The following is a 13,514-nucleotide window of genomic DNA, read 5'->3' on the forward strand; positions in this document are numbered from 1 at the left end:
TTATAATTCTGCAGGGATCCATTAAGTCAGGGTAGTAGGTATATCTCTAATCGCATTGTTAATGAGTTTGTCTCTTTGTTCTCGAGAAGAACAGCTGTGGGGGCTGCCCCGTCACTGTCTAGGAAGTTCTCGAAAGAAAAATAGCAGACTGCAAGGTGCCAGCTTGGCACTGGCAAGGGGAGGGGAATGAGGTGAAGAAGGGGGGGGTGGTGGCGAGTATGGGTACTAGGGGGGAGCTGAATGGGGGGGGGCCTGGGAGGGGTGAGGTGGAGTAAATGAGGGGGGTGTTGAATGCGGGGGCTGGAAGGGGTGAGGTGGTGGAATGAGGGGGAAGGCTGAAGGGAGGAGTAGGGATACTGGGGGCCTGAAGGGGGGTTCTGAAGGGTGGGGTGAACTTGCCAGTGATTGGGTGGGGTGGTGCCCTGCTTGGGATCTGGGTTGGTGGGGTGCACCTGTGGAAGCTAATTCAGATCAGAGTGCCCTTTAAAAATGGCGCCCTGATCTCAGAGGGAGGTGTGGAACCTGTCCGAGAGTTTAGGGCCCACCCTTCTCAGTTGCAAAGCGGACCCCAGTGTGCTATGGAAGAGCATGGAGAAGCCGATTTTCAAAAAAATTCTTCCGTGTCGTGGAAAGGCACGTTGGCGATGCTGCTGGAGCTACCAAGGACCAGTTCTGATACACCGCTGGTGGGAGCACTTAAGATGCCGGAATGGAGAAACCTGGTTTATGAGCTGGATTATCCCGATCCCCAGCCGTGTGTTTCTTGGCGGTGCACCATTCACTGGCTTTCCCTACTCCCGCCGCTTGTCAATGGGATTTCCCATTGTAGCTACCCCACGCCACCGAGTAACCTGCGGGCGAGGGTACGCTGCCAGCGGGAACAGAGGATTCCAATGGCTGGTGCATTCTAGCCTGTATGTTTCAATAAAATAACCTCGCATTCTTTTAGTCTCTAATAAGGGTGAATTCCAAACTAGGCTCCATGGAACCCTGGGGTTGCGTTATATATATCCAGGGGTTCCCCAGTACACCAGCCTGATATATAAAATTTGAAAAATCCTATGAAGCTGCTTGTCCAAACAGAGACTATGAGCCTATCAGCAACAACTGCAATGAGAAGCAAGCCTTTGATTGGACAATAATAATATTAATAATTGCTTATTGTCACAAGTAGACTTCAATGAAGTTACTGTGAAAAGCCCCTAGTCGCCACATTCCGGCGCCTGTTCGGGGAGGCCGGTATGGGAATTGAACCCGCTCTGCTGGCCTTGTTCTGCATTGCAAGCCAGCTATTTAGCCCACTGTGTTAAACCAGCCCCTGCAAGCTGGTTACAGTGAGAAAATAATTCTGCAAAGTCCAGGCCAGGGTGTGAGCGAGGGTGAGGGATGAGTCAGGCAGAGCAGACAATGGGTGGTATAATGACCGGTACAGGCTTGGAGGGTCGAAGGGCCAGTTCCTGTGCTGTATTGTTCTTTGTTCAAGATAGCAGACAGCAGAGTGAGATAAGCAGTGCCATGGGGCAGGTGGGGAAGGGGACATGAAGCAGGACGGGAAGCGGCCAGGGGGCAGGAGGGAAAGTAGCCATGGGGCAAGATGTTTGTACCTTTTGTTCAAAAAACATCATTTTTTTGTTGAATAACTCTTCAACATAAGAATTTTTCTTAGGGTTCTGTCAGTACGCTTGGGAGGTAAAAAGGTGACCCTCCTTCCCAAGACGCTCCTTTCGGAGGGCATCGTGATGGCTCATTTTTCCACAGAGCATGACGCCCCTTTTTGATTGGGGCCTCATGGTTATCTTGTTATTCCCTCTGGGGGTGTATTATTTGCTTGGTGGTTTGGCGGCCTCATCCCTTTTGGTTGTTGGCCACTTTACATGTGCTGTGATGTAGTTGGATTTGGGATCGGTGGGTTGGGTCTGGTAGCTCTGGTCTTTACTCTTCTCTTCTGTTTGTCTATGGGATACCCTAGGCTGTTTGGCGCGGGGGCGGAGAATCCATTTTTATGCCAAAATCGGGCCCGGCGACAGTCCACTGATTCTCCGGGACCCGAGAGTCAGCGTTTCCGCAAATTACTCCGCGCAGCTGGGGGACCATTGCCAGAGACCCGCCCAGCGATCCTCCACTCCCAGCCGGCCGAGTTCTCGATGGCGTGGTTCTAACCACCTATTGCCGTTCGGGAACCTCGCATGGCGGCTGCGGACTCAGTTCGCGGCCGCTCTGGTTCGGGGGGGATCGGGCTGGTCTGATGCAAGGGCGCGCGGTCAATCAGGGGGTGCCTACATTTCGGAGCTGCCTCCTTGGTCTGAGTCCGCTACGGCGCTCAGCGCGGCCGCTGGAGGTCGCCGCCGTGTGCATGCAGGGACTCGGAACCGGAAGTGCGGGGGCCCGAATCCGCAGCTAAAGCTGCGTGAATTACTCCGGGTCCCTGCTAGCCCCCTGAAGGTGAGTGAATTGACTGTTATTGTTTTGAGGGAACTCGGGAGTGCAACTCCAACGTTTTTACGCCGGTGTGGGGACATAGCCCCATTTTGGGAGAATCCAGTCCCCTGGGTCTGAGAAGAACTTAGACTTGTTGCTGCTAGTCCTCTCCTCATAATTTTGTGGTCATATGAGGCAGGGTTCTCTGATCCTGAGGCTAAGTGTTGACACCGTCGCGTTTCCAGACGGTGTCAACATGGCCTCAGGATCAGCAATTCTGGCCCCTACAGCGGCCAGCACGGCACTGGAGCGACCCACGCCGCTCCAGCTGCCGATCCCGGCATCAACTGAGCGCCGCCGGGTCCATGCATGCGCAGCTGCACCGCCGCCAACGTGCGCATGCGTACTGTCATTGGCGCCCATGCACGCATGCGCAGTGGCTCCCTTCTCCGCGCTGGCCCCCACGCAACATGACGTAGGGCTAAAGGAGCAGTCGTGGAAGAAAGGAGGCCCCCAGCCCGAGAGGGGGGCCCCAATCACGGGCCAGGCCACAGCGGACCAGCCCCCCCGCTGAATTAGACCCCCCTTCCCCCACAGGCTGCCCCCGGACCCTTCCACACTGAGGTCCCGCCGGGTAAGACCACACGAGGACGGCGGGAGTCGTTTTTTTTGTTACGGCCGTCCCGGGCCGAGAATCGGCGGGGGGGGAGCCCGCACAGAGTGGCCCGCATTTTTCATGCCCCCTTCCTCTCCTCAGTCCATTTTTGAGTTCCTTACTGGCCACCTTGTAACCCTCTAGAGCCGTGCCAGATCCTTGCTTCCTCAACCCTACGTAAGCTTCCTTCTTCCTCTTGACTAGAAGCTCAACCTCTCTCGTCATCCAAGGCTCCTTCACCTTACCATTCCTTCCTCGTCTCAGTGGGACAAAACTATCCAGCATTCGCAGCAAGTACTCCTTAAACAACCTCCACATTACTGTTGTGCATTTCCCCAAGAACAATTGTTCCCACTTTATGCTCCTCAGCTCCTGTCTAATAGCAGTATAATTTCCCCTCCCACAATTAAATACCTTCCCATACTGTCTGTTCCTATCCCTCTCCATGACTATGGTAAAGGTCAAAGAGTTGTGGTCACGGTCACCGAAATGCTTTACCACAGAGACATCTGACCCCGGCCTGGTTCGTTGCCCAGCACCAAGTCCAACATGGCCTGCCCCCGAGTCGGCCCATCTACATATTGAGTCAGGAAACCATCCTGGACACACCTGACAAAATCTGCACTCTCCAAACCGTTTGCAGTAAGGAGGTTCCAGTCAATATTAGGGAAGTTGAAGTCACCCATGACAACAACTCTGTTACTCCTGCACCTTTCCAAGATCTGCCGTCCAATCTATTCCTCTATCTCTCTGCTGCTATTGGGGGGTCTACAGAAAACTCCCAATAAAGTGACTGTTCCTTTCTTGTTTCTGACTTCCACCCATACTGACTCAGTAGACAAATCCTTCTCAACTACCGCCTTTTCTGTTGCTGTGAGTCACTTCCTAATTAACAGTACCACGCCTTTTACCTTCCTCCCTATTCTTCTGAAAACATCTAAACCCCGGAACATCGAGCAACCATTCGATGCCCCTGTGAAATCCATGTCTCCGAAATGGCCACAACATCATAGTTCCAAGTACTGATCCATGCTCTAAGTTCATCTCCCTTATTCCCGACATTCCTTGCATTGAAACAGACACCCTTTAACCCATTCCACTGAGTGCAATTTTGCCCTATCAACTGTCTATCCTTGCTCACAAACTCGCTGTATACTATTTCTTTCTGTTCAACAGCTGCTCTATCCTCTGATCCACAGCTCTGGTTTCCATCCTCCTGCCAAACTAGTTTAAACCCTCCCGAAGAGCTCTAGCAATCCTCCCACCCAGGATATTGGTGCCCCTCCAGTTTAGGTGCAATCCGTCCTTCATGTACAGGTCCCACCTTCCCCAGAAGATATCCCAATGATCCACATATCTGAAGCCTTCCCTCCTGCAACAGCTCTGTAGCCACATGTTCAGCTGCACTCGCTCTCTGTTCCTTGCCTCACTTGCACGTGGCACCGGTAGCAATCCTGAGATCACTACTCTGCTTGTCCTGCTCTTTAGCTTCCAACCTAACTCCTAACTTTTTAGATCCTCATCCCTTTTCTTAGCTATGTCGTTGGTGCCTGGTTGCTCCCCCTTAAGAATCCTGTATACGCGATCCGAATATTGTACTTGTTTTGCTTTGATATCTATTTTTTTCCTTGTGCTTTGTTGCGATAGTTGTAAAAATTTAAAATTCCAATAAAAATATATTTTTAAAAAAGGCTTCTGTGGCCAAAAAGTTTACGAAACCCTGCTCTCATGAATACAGGCCAAGCCTGTCTAGCCTCTCCTCATAAAACACTATGTTCCTCATCCCAGGAACTAGTGGAGTGAACTTTGTCTGTACTACTTCTCATACAATTCTATCCTTTTTTAAATAGAAGACCCAAAACTGTACCCAGTACTCCAAATGTGGTGTCACCAATGCTCTGTACACACAACTGTGGCAAAACTTCCCAATTTCTATATTATGTTCCCTTGCAATAAGCAACATTTTATTTGTCTTCCTAATCAATTATTGTACATGCATACTTTTCATGTACCAGGACACCCAGCTCTCTCTGTACTGTAACGTTCTACAACCTCTCCATTTAAATAAGATATGTTGCTTTTCTATCCATCCTGTTCAGGTGGGCAAGTTTACATTTTCCCACTCTGTACTCAATCTGCCAATTTTTTGCCCATTATGTTAATCTATGCAAACTCCATGGCCAGAATTCTCTGTACATTCACTGGTGGCAGGATTCTTTGATCCCGCCGGCAGCGCTCCCCGGCCTGTGGGTTTCCGGGCGGTGTGGGGTGGTGGGAATTCTTATTGACAGCAGAGCGAACAGAGAATCCCGACACCAGCGAGTGATGTTTGCTCTCACTGGCAAGAAACACGCGGCTAAGGGACCAGAGAATCCAGTCGCCTATGTCCCCTCCACAACTTACTCTCCTACCTAGATCCCTTCATCCAAGTAGGGGCAGCACGGTAGCATAGTGGTTAGCACAGTTGCTTCACAGCTCCAGGGTCCCAGGTTCGATTCCCGTCACTGTCTGTGCGGAGTCTGCACGTTCTTCCGGTGTGTGCGTGGGTTTCCTCCGGGTGCTCCGGTTTCCTCCCACAGTCCAAAGATGTTCAGGTTAGGTGCATTGGCCATTCTAAATTGCCCTTAGTATCCAAAAACGTTAGATGGGGTTACTGGGTGGCGGCGTGGGGCCTAAGTAGGGTGCTCTTTCCAAGAGCCGGTGCAGACTCGATGGACTGAATGGCTTCCTGCTGCACTGTAAATTCTATGATAATTGATAGAGATTGTAGAAATAGCTGTGGTCCGAGTACTGATCTCTGTGGCACTCTGTTACATCTTGACAACTCAAAAGTTACCCTTTTAAAGGCTGGCACGGTGGCACAGTGGTTAGCACTGCTGCCTACGGCGCTGAGGACCCGGGTTTGATCCTGGCCCCGGGTCACTGTCTGCGTGAAGTTTGCACATTCTCCCCATGTCTGCGTGGGTTTCATCCTCACAACCCAAAGATGTGCAGGTTAGGTGGATTGGCCACACTAAATTGCCCCTTAATTGGAAAAAATAATTGGGTACTCTAAATTTATAAAAGAAAAAAAATGACCCTTTTATGCCTACTCTGTTTCCTATTAGTGAACCAATCCCCAATCCATGCTAGTATGTGGCACTTATCAAATGCCTTGTGGAAATCCAAGTACACCACACCTTCAGGTTCCCCTTTATTCATGTTGTTTGTTCCTTCCTCGAACTCACAAAACCATGTTGACTCTGCCTGACTGCATTAGTGCCCTGCTAACCTCCTTTGATTCCAGCATTTTCCCTATGACAGATGTTAAACTAACTGACCTCTAGTTTCCTGCTTTCAGTCTCCCTTCTTTCTTGAATAGGAGGTTAGATTTGATACTGACTGGAGATTCTCCATCAACACCAACACAGGATTACCCTCGATTTGTCAAATCTCCTTAAGCAAGTCCTTCAATTTGTGACTACATATAGTGATTACACACTTTCTGGCCAAATGGATATGATTGACTAATTGAACGCTAATTAAGGCTGGAGACTACTTTAAATGATTGTCGAAGCATGATTTGTAATATGCAACTATCCTCCACTCTGGATTATGCTGGAAAGATAATCTTCATTTTATCAGGTGACGTTGCTATACATTTGTACAAAGTCTGTTTGCCATAGTTCTTTTTAAATAGACTCCAATAGCTGCGTAAATCCTATTTGGCTGATACAGTGCAAATCATGGACCGACACTGCAGTGTCAACACTCACTTTGCTCAAAATAAGTAGAACATGAACATCCTTTCCCAGTGACATAGGTGCTGTATTAATCAATGGAGCAGTTAAGACCAATTATTCAATTTCTGACTTTTAAAATAATCATTCTCAATGGAAACTGTTATAACCTGCCTACTTACCATTGGCTGGGGACTAATGACTATCCCGCAATCCTGTGGGAGTATGAGCTTCCCCAATGAGGGTGGGGGCGGAGAAACCACTAGTAAACTACTTGTATAAATAAAGCTGGCCAGTTCAGGAACCAGCAGGAAGGAGTATGTAGCAAGGGAAGTTACTGCTACTGTTATGTATATATGGTATAGTAAATAAATGTTATTACTTTGTATCCTTAAAACTCGTGCTGGATTCTTCGTGGCCCTTACAAAAGAAACCCTATTGCAAACTCTTAGAACGGGGGAGGGTGTGTAATAGGAGCACAAAGCAGCAAATAGTTGTCAGTATAAATACAAAAGAAAATAGAAATTGTTTGCAAAACAAGATTTTTATGACTTTTCAAGAGCTGGGCCCTTTAAATCTACTGAGGTACCAGTTTAGTGCAGCGACAATACACATTCCACAAGAGGTCTTGGATCAAGTCCCACTGCAGGATTTAAGCACAGAATTCAGGGTGGCACTTCAGTTGACAAGAGTGCTGCATTGTGACATTTGGACCGGAATTCTCCACCCATTCGCTAGCGGCGGGATTCACTGGTCCTGCCAGTAGCACAACCCGCCCATGGGTTTCCCAGTGGCGGGGGCGACTTCAATGGGAATTCCCATTGACAACAGTGGTAACAGAGAATCCCGCCACCCGCGATCCACCTCCCGCTGCTGAGAAACACATAGCTGGGGGATAGGAGAACCCAGTCGTTGGTGTAAGATGTCAAACTCCCTTGCCTATTCAGCTGGATGTTAATGATACTATAGTGCTATTAAAGATGGACTAGGGAATTCTGTCCAGACTGCTGTATAGGACCTTGTGCTGTGTAAATTGATGACCCCATTTACACGTCAAATGTAATCTATTGGCTGTGAAGTCTCAACGATGCCCTAGCAACACTGGATGTCTGTTTTATGAAAGCAACAGATGCTCTATACAAAGAGGCAATAATGACTGAAATCACCACTGCCCTATTTAAATATACCAACAACTTTAGGGCTTGCATTCTAGTGCTAACTGGAAAAACTGGGCAGGTGAAAAAATTGTCGAGGGCCAAGTCCTCCAGATCATTTACTATTTCAGTCTACTGGAATAAAACCTAAAAATTCTAGCCTCTGACGTGGGTGTGATTATGAATGGTTTTGCTAAGTTCTTAAAACAAATTAAATCAAGAAGTGATGTTTGTCACCAACAAACTAGAATTTTCACAATTTGTGGATTGATATATCTACCTCAGCTGGCACCTCCCACTTCTCTCCCCACCAGCCAAGCCTTTCACTCATCCCAGCAAGACTCCAGTAAACCAGAGTTTCTCTTTCTTTTCTTCATTTCTCATTCCAAATTTCCTTCTGTCATGACACCCACTCCACACCCAAACGCTGACGATCCAGCTACCATTTCGGATGTTCACGGATTGTTCAGGCACTTCTCAATTTCAAAACTACATTCATTAATCTTCCTTTAAAAGTTTCATTTTAACTTGTTCCTCTGCTTCATCTACTAATATTTAGAATTGGAAATTTAGAAAGAGGCTATTCTGGCCTGTATTGGCTCTTCAAGAGCCTTTGCGCTCAGTGTCACACTTAATTGGATAGGCTTTCATTTTGGGCATGTCTGACTGAAAAAAATCTAATTTCCCCTCTAGATGTTTAGCCAATGATTTTAATTCTATGAACATTGGTTACTGGGTCACTCACTAGAGAGAAAGATTTTAGCAGAGATGGTGTCATGGTAATGTCACTGAATCTGTAGGTTTGTTATATTCATTAGGCTTGAGCCGGATCGGTACAATCGTACAAAACTTTATACAGTCTTCAACGTTACATGCTGGTATCATTTCTTTCTCTTCAATGCCTACTACTTTCACAACTTTTATTACTCCTTTCGGAGAGTGTCAGTTCCTTAAACAGATTGGTTGTAATATGTTGCAGTGAGACGTTACCCCCACTGATTGGATTTATCTCCCACTGATTGGGTTTATGTCTTAATCACATACAACTTGGGTGGGATTCTCCAATTCCGCGGCAAAGTGTCCACGCTGTCGTAAACGCCGTCGTAAACCGCCGTCGCGTTTTACGACAGCGTGAATGGGCCGCTCCCACGTCTAATTCTGGCCCCTACAGGGGGCCAGCACGGCGCTGGAGCGGTTCACGCTGCTCCAGCTGCAGATCCTGACGCAAACTGGGCGCCGCGGGATCTGCGCATGCGCAGTTGCACCGGCGCCAACGAGGTCATGCGCAGTGGTGCCAGCGCCAGCGTCGGGGCGGCGTGGCCCGTTCGCGGGGATTCTCCGGCCCTGCGTGGGGCTGGGTGAATCCCGCCCCCTGTGTATTCGGTGTTGGGACTGTGTAGGGGAGGTAAAGAATACGGAATACTCAGCAATCACTATCTCTGACCATGCCCCGCAGTGGGTGGACCTGCAGGTCGGGGGGGGGGGGGGGGAAATTACCAACACCCGCAATGGAGGTTAGACATAGGACTGTTGTCGGAGGAGGGGATATGTGAGAGACTGTGGAAGTGTATGCAAAATTACTTGCAGGTGAACGATACGGGGGAGGTTTCAGCAATGACCCTGTGGGAGGCGCTGAAGGCAGTAGTGAGGCGGGAGCTGATCTCAATTCGGGCTCACAGGGTCGGGGCGGACAGAGCAGAAGGACAGATTGGTTAGGGAAATTCACCGATAGACGAGGAGCATGCGGGGTCCTCGGGGGAGGACCTACTCAGGGAGAGACGGAGATTGCAGGCGGAACTGGGGTGCTATCCACTAGTAGGGCCGTGGAACAACTTAGGAAGGCGAGGGGAGTGGTGTATGAGCATGGGGAGAAGGCCAGCAGATTGCTAGCGCAGCAACTCAGGAAGAGGGAGGCGGCCAGGGAAATAAGTAGAGTGGTTGATGGGGTGGGGAGCAGAGTGGAGGACACGGCAGGACTGAATAAGGTATTTTGGGACTTCTATAGTAAGCTGTTCACTTCAGAACCCCCGGAAGAGCCGGAGGCGATGAAAAGGTTCCTGGATGGACTAACCTACCCAAATGTAGGCAGGGGACTAGTGGACGGGCTGGGGGCCCTGATTAGAGCGGAGGAGGTATTGGGGGGCCTAAAGGCCATGCAGTCGGGGAAAGCCCTGGGACCGGATGGATACCCAGTAGAGCTTTACAAGAAGTTCTCAGAGATAGTAGGACCGGTCCTGACAAGGGCTTTTAATGAGGCAAGGGACAGAGGGACCCTGCCACCGACGATGTCGCAATGTTCCTGGGGGGGAGCTTTGCGAGTTTTTGAGGGGCTTGGAGGAGAAATTTGGGCTGGTGAGGGGAAATGACTTTAGGTACTTACAGCTGCAGGACTTTGTACGCAGACAGGTCCCATTCTTCCCACGCCTCCCGCCAATAGGGATCCAGGACAGAATAGTCTCTAGAGCAGAAGGAGGAGAGGGTAGAGTCTCGGATATCTACAAGGTGCTCATGAAGGGGGAAGAGTCCCAGATGGAGGAACTGAAACTCAAATGGGAAGAGGGGCTCGGCAGGAGATAGAGGACGGGCTGTGGGCGGAAGCTCTGAGTAGGGTAAATTCAACCGCAACATGTGCCAGGCTAGGCCTGATTCAATTTAAGGTCGTTCACCGGGCCCACATGACGGTAGCTCGGATGGGCAAATTCTTTGGTGTAAAGGACGAGTGCACTAGATGCGCGGGAGGACCAGCGAACCATGTTCACATGTTTTGGGCATGTCCTAAGCTTAGGGGGTACTGGGAGGGATTTGCGGGGGTCATGTCCCGGGTGCTGAAAACAAGGGTGGTGATGAGTCCAGAGGTGGCAATTTTCGGAAGACCCAGGAGTCCAGGGGGAGAAAGAGGCAGATGTTCTGGCCTTTGCTTCCCTAATAGCCCGGCCGCGGATACTGCTGGCATGAAGGGACTCAAAACCCCCGAAGACCGAACTATGGCTTTCGGACATGTCAAGTTTTCTGGGATTGGAAAAAATTAAGTTCGCCTTGAGGGGATCTGTACTGGGGTTCGCCCGAAGGTGGCAACCATTCATCGACTTTGTCGTGGGAGAGTGAACGTCAGCAGGAGGGGGGGTGGGAGATTAGGGTACAGTAGGAGGGATAAATAGGCGGGTAATGTCTAGGGGAGAGGAGCAGGCATGTGCCGTATGGTTTGATTGAAGTAGTGGTTCTATATTGATGTTTGCACATTTCTGTTAGCTGTAACTGTTTACAATGCCAAAATAATACCTCAATAAAATTGTTTGTTTAAAAAAAAAAAAATTGCAAGTGAAAAGCTATTCTCAGTAATGGTGACCATGAAGCTATCAAAGATTGTTGCAAAAGCCGATGTGGTTCACCTTCTTCCCTTTAGAGAAGAAGATCTTACCCTGATCTGGTCGACGTGTAACCCCAGATCCACAACAATGTGGTTGACTCTTAACTAGCTCCTGAAATGGCCCAGCAAGCCACTCAGTTTAAGGGCAATTAACAATAGGCAACTTTTGCTGGCCTTACAGCGATGCCCACATTCTATCAAAAATCCAATATCATCTAGAAAATTTATTTCAGGTCACAATTTAGCCTTCCCTATTTCAAAGAGAAGAGTCATAATTTTTCCATTCACATATCATTCCTGATAACAACCTGCTAAACCTACACCGCATCCTTTCAAAGGCCTTTATATATTTCCTGGGGTAATGCCTAGATTTGTCCAAAATATTCCAGATGAGGCTTAATTAATAATAATATCTTTATTGTCACAAGTAGACTTACATTAACACTGCAATGAAGTTACGGTGAAAAGCCCCTAGTCGCCCCATTCCGGTGCCTGTTCGGGTACACAGAGGGAGAATTCAGAATGTCCAAATTACCTAACAGCACGTCTTTAGGGACTTGTGGGAGGAAACCGAGCAGCCGGAGGAAACCAACGCAGACACGGGGAGAACGTGCAGACTCCGCACGGACAGTGACCCAAGTCTGGAATCGAACCTGGGACCATGGCGCTGTGAAGCACTACAAAGTTCTAGCATGATCTCTTGGCTTTGATATTTTATTCTATTTAGTAATCCATATGCTTTTGAACCACATTTTAAACTTGCCCTGGCATCTTTATGGTCTTATGTATTTGCACACTAAAGTCTCTCTGTTTATACATACAAAATTATGCTGTTTATAGTCTACCGTCTTTCCACATTAGTCCTCCCAAAGTGTATCACTTCATACTTGTCTGCATCGAACTCCACCTGCCATGCTTCTGCCTATTTCATCATCCAAAGTCTAAAATTATCCTCAATGTTATCTACTACTTTCCCAAGTTTTGGATCATCTGCAAACTTTATATTGTTGCTCCCTACACCCACAGAATGTTTGTTTTAAAAATATACAAAGAATAATGGACCCAAAGCTGACCCTTGGGAAAACAATTTAAAAAAAATCTAATCCCTACCATCCTTAGTTTCTAATTTTGTATTCATATTGGCATTTTCCCCTTAATTTGGTGAGCTTTCACTTTGTCGAATTCAGAAAGTTCACATTATGCAAGTTATGACTCAGTGGTAGAATTTTGCCTCCTGAGTTTAAGGGTTGTAGGTTCCAGTCCCATTCTAGTGAGTTGAAAAAACATCCAGTCTGATACTTCAATGTCACACTTGATTTTATCAAGGCGGTATGAGGAAAAATACTTATGTGGCAAGTAGTAAGGATCTGGAATGCATTGCGTGACAGTATGGTGAAGGCAGGTTCAATCCTGGTTTTCAAAAGAGAATTTAATAATTATCTGAAGAGAAAACATTTGTAGAGCTATGGGGAAAAATTGGAGGAGTGGAATAGCTGAGTTGCTCTTATAGACAGCTGGCACGGATACGACGTGCTGACTGACCTCCTTCTGTGCTGTAATTATCCTATGACGCTATGATCCTAAATCCAACATCAATCTTAATTATCAACAGTGCTATCAAGTGGCACTTACTCAGGAATAACCTGCTCACGGTTGCTCAGTTTCAGTTCTGCCAGGGTCACTCAGCTCCTGACCCCATTACAGCCTTAGTTCAAACATAAACAAAAGAGCTGATTGCCAGAGGTGAGGTGAGAATGACTTCCCTTGACATCAAAACAGCATTTGACAGAGTATGGCATCACGGAACCCTAGCTAAATTAGAGTCAATGGGAATCAGGGGATAAACTCTCCACTGGTTGGGAGTCATACCTGGCACAAAGGAAGATGGTTGTGGCGGATGGAGGCCGATCACCTCAGCTCGAGGACATCACTGCAGGAGTTCCTCAGGGTAACGTCCTAGGCCTAATCATCTTCAGTCACTTCACCAATGATTTTCCTTCCATCATAAGGTCAAAAGTGAGGAGATTCGCAGATAACTGCACAATATGCAGTATCATTCGTGACTCCTCAGATACTCAAACAGTTCATGTCCAATGCAGCAAGACCTGGACAATATCCAGGCTCAGGCTGACAAGTTGCAAGTAACACTCACACCAGACAAGTGCCAGGCAATGATCATCTCCAACAAGAGTGGATCTAAC

At 48.1% G+C, this 13,514-nt stretch overlaps 1 protein-coding gene across 4 annotated transcripts in view; it reads right to left on the reverse strand.

The window, feature by feature from the left end:
• The window catches only part of zfat (zinc finger and AT hook domain containing), a 187,173-nt gene that overhangs the window by 2,997 nt on the left and 170,662 nt on the right, over positions 1-13,514 (reverse strand). The window lies entirely within an intron of this gene.

Source organism: Scyliorhinus torazame, chromosome 11 (genome assembly GCF_047496885.1).
Source record: "Scyliorhinus torazame isolate Kashiwa2021f chromosome 11, sScyTor2.1, whole genome shotgun sequence".
NCBI lineage: Eukaryota > Metazoa > Chordata > Chondrichthyes > Carcharhiniformes > Scyliorhinidae > Scyliorhinus > Scyliorhinus torazame.